The sequence below is a fragment of the Cervus canadensis genome, chromosome 28 (genome assembly GCF_019320065.1).
Source record: "Cervus canadensis isolate Bull #8, Minnesota chromosome 28, ASM1932006v1, whole genome shotgun sequence".
In the NCBI taxonomy this organism is placed as follows: Eukaryota; Metazoa; Chordata; class Mammalia; order Artiodactyla; family Cervidae; genus Cervus; species Cervus canadensis.
In genome coordinates this window covers 28,472,092-28,482,062 of record NC_057413.1, presented here as the reverse complement: position 1 = coordinate 28,482,062, position 9,971 = coordinate 28,472,092, and the positions used below count along the sequence as shown (strand labels likewise).

Below are 9,971 nucleotides of genomic sequence, written 5' to 3'. Positions count from 1 at the left end.
TCAATGCTAGATTTAATCTCTAATTCCTCCAAAAGGGAAGGCTTGAGAGGTGTCATTTTCACATCTGAAGATCACAAAACATTAACCCATACTGTCCCACTTTACTAAACTTCTTAAAATGGACATTCCATGACATGATCTATTCCCGGGTGGACTACCGGGGTACCCCTCAGGGGGCAAAGCCCCAAGTGGGTTGCTTCTTTCCTGGGATAATTTCTTCCTTCTGTTAAGACTCTCTATCTGAAGACAGGGAGAGAGAAAGGGAGTGAGTAGTTGAGAGAGGAAAAGGAAATTGATAGGGAGGGGATTACCAGAGGGCAGGAGTGCTGATGAGTTGTTTCTGGGACTGCAAGCTCCATCTTTCAAAAAGAACACTAATATCTGGGGATTGGGACTTCCCTGGTGGTCCAGGGGTTAAGAATCTGCCTTGCAATGCAGGGGACACAGGTTCCATCCCTGGTTGGGGAACTAAGATCCCACATGCTGTGGAGCATGTGTTGCAACTAAGCCCATGAGTGACAATGACTGAGCCCTCGAATTATGGAGCCCATATGCCACAACTAGAGGCATGTGCTACAACGAAAGATCCCACATGACTCAACAAAGATCCTGTGAACTGCAACTAAGACCCATTGCAGCCAAATAAATAATAATAATATAAAGAGACAGGGGATTTAGAGGGTGCATGTAGGTTCCCTTGAGGCTTTCTGTGATTTCAGAATGGAGAATAGGCTTGAGCAAAAAGTGTCTCCTTCTGATTCTAGACTTCTGGAACACAGGATTCTGACATGGAAATTAGTAGAAATGTAAACATTTCTACGAAGACAGACAAGGCAGAATTTACTGTTGGAAAGGATGAGTCATGGAAGAAAAACAACACTCTTCATCACAATTAGTGAACTGAAAGTCGCTCAGTCATGTCCAACTCTTTGCAACCCCATGAACTATACAGTCCATGGAATTCTCCAAGCCAGAATACTGGAGTGGGTAGCCTTTCCCTTCTCCAGGGGATCTTCCCAACCCAGGGATCGAACCCAGGTCTCCCGCATTGCAGGTGGATTCTTTACCAGCTGAGCCACAAAGGAAGCCCTCACCACAATTAGGGTTGATACAGACCTAATGAAGCAACTTGGCTTATCAGCAAGAAGGTGATTTGCAGAAATAAATCATACCCAATCATTATCAGTTACAATGCTGATTCATACATATTTACCCCCCATTTAATATAACCTGGTTGTGAGAGAGAGCAGAATGGTGAAATAATTTGTCTAAAGTCACAGAGCTAATCAGTGGCAGGATCTATGCATTCTTTATCATCCTCCACTTGCTCAAAGGGAAATCAAAAGAGAGAAACTTAGCAATTGTCTAAGGACCACATGAACCCTATAACCAGAAATAACTTGGAAAGAAGGGACATTTTCACAGGCTGCCAAAAATGGCAGGACTAAAGTAGGAAAAAAAAATTGTAACAGAGCATCTTGTTAGGTAAGATGTGCAATAAAGCAGAATTGGTGCAAATTTCTGGATAATATCTGTAGGCATTCCAGGCAGCAGACAGATAGTAGGAAACAAAGGAATAAGGTAAATATGGATGGACCAGGAGTTTCAAAACAAAACTATTCAAGGGTAAGTAAAAGACAGACGTGAGGTCTAAACAGCATGCACAGAGCGTGGAGATTCGGCAAGATTACATAATGAAGTCAAGAAAGTGTAAAGGCAAACACTAGCACAGCCAAGTTGAAGAATAAAAGGGCGATTGCACCAGAGATTAAGATAAATAAAATAATAAGGCATTGTTCCAGTACATAAGGAAGAAAAGGTCAATGGAAAAATAAACGGGACCTCTGAGAGGCTGCTGGGGTAATTGACAGAAGAAGCAGACAAAGCTCTTTTAGTTAAAAAAAAAAAAGAAGAAGAAGAAGGCCTTGGTTGCCTGGATGCCTCAAAGCTCCCCAAGGCTGCTAGGAGGGAGAAGAAGCAGAGGCAGGGGCTTGGGGTCAGCAACTAGGCAGACCCACAGGGGGTGGTTAGAAGGTAGGAGGTGAGATAGGTGCTAGGGTGACCGGAACTTGAAGTACTGAAGATGGAGAAGCACACAGCCCTCCCCTCCCCAACCACATCGCTGAGAAGATGCCCAGGATATTGAGCCCAAGGTGAGACAGAAGCCTTTGGAAATTACAAGTTATTTGTTGTTGTTCTTTAGTTGCTCAGTCATGTCCGACTCTTTTGCAACCCCTGTAGCCTGCCAGGTTCCTCTGTCCATGAGGTTTTCCCAGGCAAGAACATATTCAGGAATACTGGATCCTTCTCCAGGGGATCTTCCCCGACCAGGGATTGAACTCGTGTCTCCCGCACTGGCAGGCAGATTCTTTACCACTGTGCCACCAGGGAAGCCAGAGATTAGAATGGAGGGGGATAAATGAGCAGGATCCCAGGAAGCATATGGGGACCCTGGGGCAAAAGTAGGGGGAGAGGGGGAAGAAGGGGAGGAAATAAAGAGGGGAGAGAGAGTGAATGAGAAGAAATGAAATTCAAAAATTTTTTGCAGACCAACATGCTAATTAAATCAGGAGAAAATATTTATTAGCCATAAAAGAAAGTGGGTTGGAGGAAGTGAGCTGTCCATTCCTTGGATCCTGAATGAGAGGCCCTGGACTATGTGGATGCAAGCACAGGTGTCTGAGTTCCAGCTCTGGCCCTGGCCCTGTGGCTTATTTAGTTGTGTGACTTTACTCTTTAGCAAACGATAGGATCTTGTGGCCTCTGGAGTCCCTCTCAGCTGCATTTTCTTTGGTGCCATCTGTCCAAGGGCTGCAAAAATGGACCCTGGGGAAGGGAGGATGTCCTACTAATAAAACCTCTCTTTGGGGGCCTTCTTAACAATTGCCGTCCTTCCAAATAATAATACCCAACATTTATTAAAAGCTCCCCTCGGTCCAGGCTGATCAAAAGGGACAGATAGATAATAGATTGTTTTTCCACTTCAGCCTTACAACAGACAGAGAAGTTAAGTGTTAGTAACTTATCTTCCGTTGTACAAGTGAGAAAATGAAGTAACCTGCTCAAGTAGAATCGGGGATTGAAGCTCAGATTTTGTGGTTCCAAATCCAGCGGTTCTACAGCTGCACTATTAGCCATCTGTTCCAAGGGGGCCTGGGAGGCCCGCGGTGGAGTCACAAAACCACAGCCGCCGCAGAACTGGGAAGGATGTAGAAGAGGAGCTTGGCGGGTACCCCTGGCCGCCCCTGTGGCCTGGCTCCGGGTTCGCGCCGCAGCCTCAGAGAGTCTGTGCTGGGGCCGGCCGGCCAGAACCACTGTCTCCCGGGGATAGCGCCAGAGACACATCGGCCTGGGGGCGCGGAGATGGAGGGCAGGCTCAGGAAGCCCCCCACACCAGTAAAGGGAGGGGCCAGATCTGGGAACCTGGATTTGCAACCAAGAGTGTCAAGATGACCCTCCCTTACTACTACAGAAAAAAACCTGGATCGGGGGCCTCGATGTGGGTACTTCGTGTGGGTGCGTTCTGTTAGGCATCTAGAAAGGAATGCAGACTTGGCATAAAAGGAGGAAATTAAAACCTGGTAAAAGTTGAGATGCAGTAGAAGCCAGAAGATGTAGTGGGGAGGAGGACGAGGGAGGGAGATCTGGATTTGAACCCGAAAGTCACTGAGTTCAAAGCTCCTGTGACCCGGCGATCACTCAAATCTCTTTGAACCTCACTTTCAGCGCTTGCCCAGCTGCTGGGCGAGGGAGAGTCTTGAGCCGCCGAGCGCTCAGGGTCCTCGCTGGCGCTCACACCTGTCTCACACAGAGAGTAACACACCGTACCTACCTCATGATGCTTGACTCATACGGATGCTGGAAGGATGTGTACGGTGACAAGGCTCCTGAGGAGCTCGGAACCGAGCTCACACGTAGAAGTGCTCGGTGGTAGTGTTGCTGTGACTTAATTGCTATTCTTGGCTCTATCAAAAGAAAGTAACGGGGAGAGAGTGTGCTCTCGGGAATCAGAGCAGTCAACACTTGTAAAAGTGCTTTAGTAAACGAGGGCTCAGGATACGGGAACGCCGGCCGGCGGACTTTCCCAAACCCCTAACGCGCTCCAAGGTTAGACCAACGGAGGGAGGAGCGAGCGACGCAGCGCGGTCGTTGGCAAACTCACGCGTTTCTTAGCTAAAAGAGGCACGTTTCCCTTGGGAGAGTAAGGCCTCAGCTTCCTGCCCAAGGAGAGCGCAGCCAGCCGGGAGACCTCCGGGCGCCGCGCCCTCCGGGGCTCGCCCGGCTGCCTGGGGTGAGCGCCCCCAGACCGCGCGGGGCTGGCGAGGCGGGCGCTGCGGCTGCGCCGCGGGGAGAGGGTGGGCGCCCCGCCCCGGGGAGAGGGTGGGCGCCCCGCCCCGGCCCAACTCAGCAGCTGCTGCCGCGGGGCGACGAGTCCGCCCTCTCGGATGAGGGCCTCCGCTCCAAGTTGCACGGTTATCAAAGGGAAGACTTCAGACGAGAGCGTGCTGCCGCTTAATTTTCGACTAATACGTTCGCGGGGCTTTTTAATTGCTTGCAAATACATTTTCTCTGTGCGATTACGGAATCCGCGTTGCCTGTGGGCTGCAAGGCTAAGGCGGAATACAGATCCGCGTTAGGCTTTTGACAAACAGCCCAGAGGGCGGGGCGGTAGGGTCCTGCCTGAAGGTTTTATCGGGAGAAAAAAAAAAAAATGTTTACAAAAAGGAAAGAAAGAAAAAGAAAACGGAGTTTGTTTGTTTGTTTGTTTGTTTTTTAAATCAATGACATCCCTTAAACTGGAATGACTGGCGAGTCTATCAGAAATGTTACTTTCTTCTAAATACCCCACAGTTTTTTTTAAAAAATAATCTGCCATTTCTCAAAAAATAAAAATAATCTGCCATTTCTCATTTGCAATTAAGGTAACGTTTTTTCTAAAAGTGGCCCTTCTCTTGAGAATGGATGAATGGGGGTGGGGGTAGGGAATACCAAGAGGAAAAGAGTTCGCCAATCTTCACTGGAAAGGCAAAGGGAGGGACCCTTAGAAAGACGCCCAGACTCGGCACCAGCTTAGGCAAACAGAAGTAAGAAAGGCAAGTTATTCATTTTTCTCCAGGGGTGGGCGGAGGGGAATCTGACCCCGAGCGCCTTACCTACTCACGTTGCCATGACTTTTCTCCTCTAATATCCCGGTCCTTGTAACTGGGTCAAGTTTTAGATTCCTGGCTCCCGCCCGGAATTTTCCTGATATTTGGAGCACTCTTCTCTCCCTAGCTTGTCTAATCAGGAAAACTGAATGAACCAAGGATTATGATACTGTCTGGTGGACCCAGCTTGTCTCCCTTTCCACAACCTTACTCCCCCACCCACCCACTACGGAGATGCCAGGAGAATCCCACCAGAGTAGGTCCTTGGATAAGAAGATGCTTCCAGGTCATTACAATCCTGAGGGACTGTGAAACCGGGACCCCTGTGTGGTTGGCTCTCGGAGACCCTAGGCTGATGTCTTAGAGGACTATCCAGCTCAGAGTGCTCAGAAGATGAGAGATTCACAGAGTGAGGGCAGATAGAACCAAAACACCACCCACATAAGACACCACTAAGATAGGACACTGTTTTTTGTTGGTTTTAAAAATCTCTAAAGGCACCTCTTCTCCTTCTGTGCATCTGAAATAAGAAGTGAAAGGAAAGGGGCTTGAAGGCTTGAAAGGGTCAGGAGAGGTACTGATGAACACATTTACACCTCCTGGCCATTCTGTGGAGAGAACATATTGGATTGTCAGTGTTCTGCTGTCTTCCTGTACAAGTATCATTCTGAAGCCAGGGTCTTTGTGATTGTAAAAATTGTCTCCTATTCTGCCAACTCATGTCTGGGTTATGGAACCACATTCCCCCACTGGGAACAGATCACACTAAATTTCATTATTAGAGAATGTACACAATGCTGTCTTAAAGCTTGATGAATTCAATCTCTACCTTCCTCTAAGGAGGAAGGAAGAAAGAAAAGAAATGAGGAAAAACGGAGAGAGGAAAGAAGAAATCTTGGCTGGTGTATGTGAATATCCAAGGAAGGGTTTTTTTGGTTGAAAAATGCCCATGTAATTACAGTCCTTAACTACTCTACTTCATTTAGCATTATGCAAACAATTTTGTAGGGTAAGTCCATTCAAGCAACAGGGGGAAAAAGTCCATTTGGAGGAGCAAAAGGAATCCCCCTAGGAAGAAGCAGGAGGAGGATGAGGAGAAATATATTTTAATAAAACTGGGGATAGGCCCTTGCTTGTTGCTAATTGTCTACAAAACTCAAATGCACAGTAAGTGGCAGAACTTTTCCATGGAGATGCTTGGGATTGGATGAAAACTGAGGTGACCCATATGCTACCAGTCTAGAAGATACCCCGGAGAAGAGCATGGCAACCATTCCAGTACTCTTGCCTGGAGAATTCCATGGACAGAGGAGCCTGGTGGGCTACAGTCCATGGGGTCGCAAAGAATCAAACTCGACTGAAGCGACTTAGCATGCATGCTCTCAGAAGCCCACGACAGGTCCTGAGCTTCCTGCATCAGACTCTGAACTATGGGAAACCGTACAGAAACTCTCTTCTCCAGCTCTGGAGCCCAACCAAAACAGTTAGGATAGATAGAAAGATTTCCCTGCAGATCTGTAAAGCGACTGCGGTGGAACAATCCCTCCTGGAGTGTGGAGCATGGAATCAGAAGGCAGAACAGAAGCGCTGGGTGCTAAGAGAAACCCTCTCCAGCTTCTAGGGTTCCAGGCTGGTGCTCTGTGCTTTTATGAGCCATCTCGAGTGGGCGGGAGCCAGCCGAGCCTCGGGGCTCAGGCTGGGATGCTCACTATCGGTTTCCTGAGGGAGGGAGCCCCAGGCGATTGTCACTGTGTCTCCAACTCGCTGTGGCCAGTTAATTCAATTACGCCGCCCGCTGGAGAATGTGTGGCCAATCGCTCTCCCGGAAAGGGCCCAAGCAGAGAAAAAGGAATGAGCTTTGCTGAAAAGCCCAGCCTTTGGGTCAAGCAGGATGGCATTTATTAATTGCTTAAGACTATTAATTGGATGGGAAGGGATGATGGGGGAGGGCCTGTCTGACAGAAACAAATCCTGTGTGCACATATCACACACAGACACACACACACACACACACACACACACAGACACCCAGCGCAGCACACACCTGCCTCGATGAGTTTCTTTAGAAAAGGGGCGCGTCGAGCAACCCCGGAGCAGATGGAAGGGAGTTGCTGACCAGTATGTGCATATGGCACACATGATTCCCCCAACTTCTCTTTCAGGGACAAACAGCTTTTTTTTTTTTTTTAAGTTGGGATGAAGCGAGAGGAAGCAGTTGGCCAAATGGGGTTTCCCTACAGTTTTCAGACGCTGGTGTGGGAAGCTGGGGCAGTAGGGTGAGAGGAGCACTTTCCAAAGAACACGTGGGCCCTGGCAAAGTAGACTCCTAAGCAAAAAGGAAGCACTTTACCCTCCACACTTCATCTCCTTTAAATACCAGTTATTATTATTATTTTTTTTATCCTCACCCTTCATGATCTTTAGTTTCCTCTAATATCATGGTGAGGGCGGCGTTGGGGTTTGTCGTGGGGAGGTCAAGAAGCACAGTAAATGAAGCCCTGGGCATCTTTTGTCTTGGTACCTAGAAGTCACTCAGGAGAACAGAGAGGGGTTAGGGAGTGGAAGGGAGAGGTACATTCACCAGGGCTTCGGTGATGTCCAGAAGGATTCAGATGGCCGAGACAATTAGAGGTCATTCTGTGGATGTACTCATCTCGAGGCCAAAGCTCATCACCAGGAGGATTAGAAGTGCAAGGGCTGCCTGTGAATCTTTGCCTCGACCGGGACAAACGCAGGGCCAAACAGGCTGGGCCAGCAGGCGGCCAAGATGTCTTGAGCCTCCTGGTCATTCCTGAGGGACAGGGTTTTGCATCTGCTGCCTGGACCTAAGCCGGGGGAAAGAAGGTCCCTTCACCTTCAATGAAGATGTATCTGACAGTAGGGGACCTGGGGGAGGGATTTGCAGCTTGTCTGAGAAGGGGCCGTCCTTCTCAGCTGGGACTTACTGGGAAACCAACAACAGCCACCCAGGGAAAGAAGGGGTGTCTGGCCATTCCCCTGATAAGCTGCAGGCCCTACACATTCTTCTTCTGCTGGGGATGTATTATAGGGGTGGAGGTCCCTGCGGTAAGGTTGTGGGAGCAGGCTCCCACGGACACTTGTTTTGTCTGTGGGCTGAATATAGAGGCCTTTCTAGGTGCTGCCAAACAAAAGGTTTCACTGCAAGCATTTTTGGAAGTCATCTTCTCAGTGGCAATGGCCCTTATCTTACCCCTCCTACTTAAAGATCAAGTTGATCATTCTTGCTTTTCATCTTCATTGGGCTGGTTTCATTAAACCAAAATATGGAACTTCAAGAAGTTGGGAGGGGGGCATGTGCACACCTTGAAAAGGGGAGCAAGTGTTGGCAGCTGACCCTTGCTCAGGACTGAAGCATCACGGATCTCCATTTCAGACAGTGCATTTCAATTCTTGTCATGTGCCTTTGTCCATTTATATAAAGCGAAGAGCGCTGAGTGACAGCCCCAGTTAGCCTGCATGAGCAGATCCTAATAAACCCTCCCAAACCCCGATCTAAAAAAAAAAAAAAAAAAAAAGCCACATGCCTGTTTGCCTGCGGCTTATTATCAAGACACCTTCTTAGCTTAAACACTTAAAAGCTAACCAAATGAAATGGCAATTAAGACCAAATTACCCCTTCTATCTCTGCGATGAGTCTGTGGGGCCAGCCAGTTCTTAGGAGATAGGCAGAGTTGGCTAGCGGATCAGCAGAGCCTCAGTATCGCGGGCCTGTAGCCACGGCTACCCGCTCCAGGCACTAGAGCACTTAGTGTTGGAAGCTGAATTTTGAACGAAGTAAACCTCAAATACTGTTTGGAAGTTGAGAAAGACACCAAACAGGCAAAGCTAGGTGTGCACTGCCTCCTTCCTGTCCTCTCTTTGTAAAGTATTGCTTTCAAACATATAAGGGTTATTTAGGGGGTAATGATGTTCAGATAGCTTGTGTCAGTGCTAAATGATCCACACCCCACCCCCTATTCAACAGTCTTTCTGAAAAAGAAGGAAAATACAAGGAGGGGGAAACGGGTTGGGTTGAGGAGTGGAAGACCACGTTTCACCTAAATGTAGAATCTTGTCACCAGTCTTTATTCTCTTATATTTTTCTTAAATATATTGCCAGTTACACTATTTCCTTATGATGGAAACTGGGGACTGCCCATCATGGTTATTTGTTTTAAAGCTGCTGAAAGTGTAAGCCACTGCCAGGTGTTGCCTTTCAAAAAAGGGAAAAGAACCCAAATTCATGTAAATATGGACAGAGGAGTATTGTTCCCACTTGGGCAAAGGCAGATCCCCCAATCTGGGTGAAATTGATTTGGGTGCTCGTTGGAAAAAGGCAGCTTTCAGCATCCAGGGAGTGGAACCAATAGGAGTGAACACTTACTTGGAAAAGGAAGCTTTAATTAATATATATTTCTATCTCTAATATACACACAGCGGGGCTAGATCTTTATCTTCACAATAAAATGTGTGCAAATGCTCTCTGCAGAGATGAGTCCCCACCTCAGTTGGTATAGAAAAGCATGATAAAGGTTGGAAAAAATGGATAAAAATGTTGAAAGAACCTCCAGTTCCTTATTAGGCGAAGATACAATATTTATTCCTTGTCTCCTGGGATAAATCTCTTCTGCCTATTGTCCTCCCAGTTCTCAGTGCTGATGCTTAATTTTCAAAACTTCTATATTACCAAGGGACCTACGACATCAGCCAAAGAAATACTCAGCAAGTACAAAATCTGTTCCAGGGAGCTGCTTTTGTGCAGAGGGAAAATTTTGTTCCTACAGGTTTTTAAGTGGGTACGAGGCAAGGAGCTATCTGATCCGG

The 9,971-nt window shown here is 47.7% G+C and overlaps 1 protein-coding gene across 1 annotated transcript in view; it reads left to right on the top strand.

The window, feature by feature from the left end:
- Positions 1 to 9,588: 9,588 nt before the first annotated feature.
- Positions 9,589 to 9,971, top strand: part of TFAP2D (transcription factor AP-2 delta) — a 59,580-nt gene continuing 59,197 nt past the window's right edge. The window contains exon 1 of the mRNA XM_043450518.1: positions 9,589 to 9,971. This exon is cut by the window's right edge and continues 186 nt beyond it. The gene's annotated coding sequence lies outside the window, so the exon portion shown is untranslated.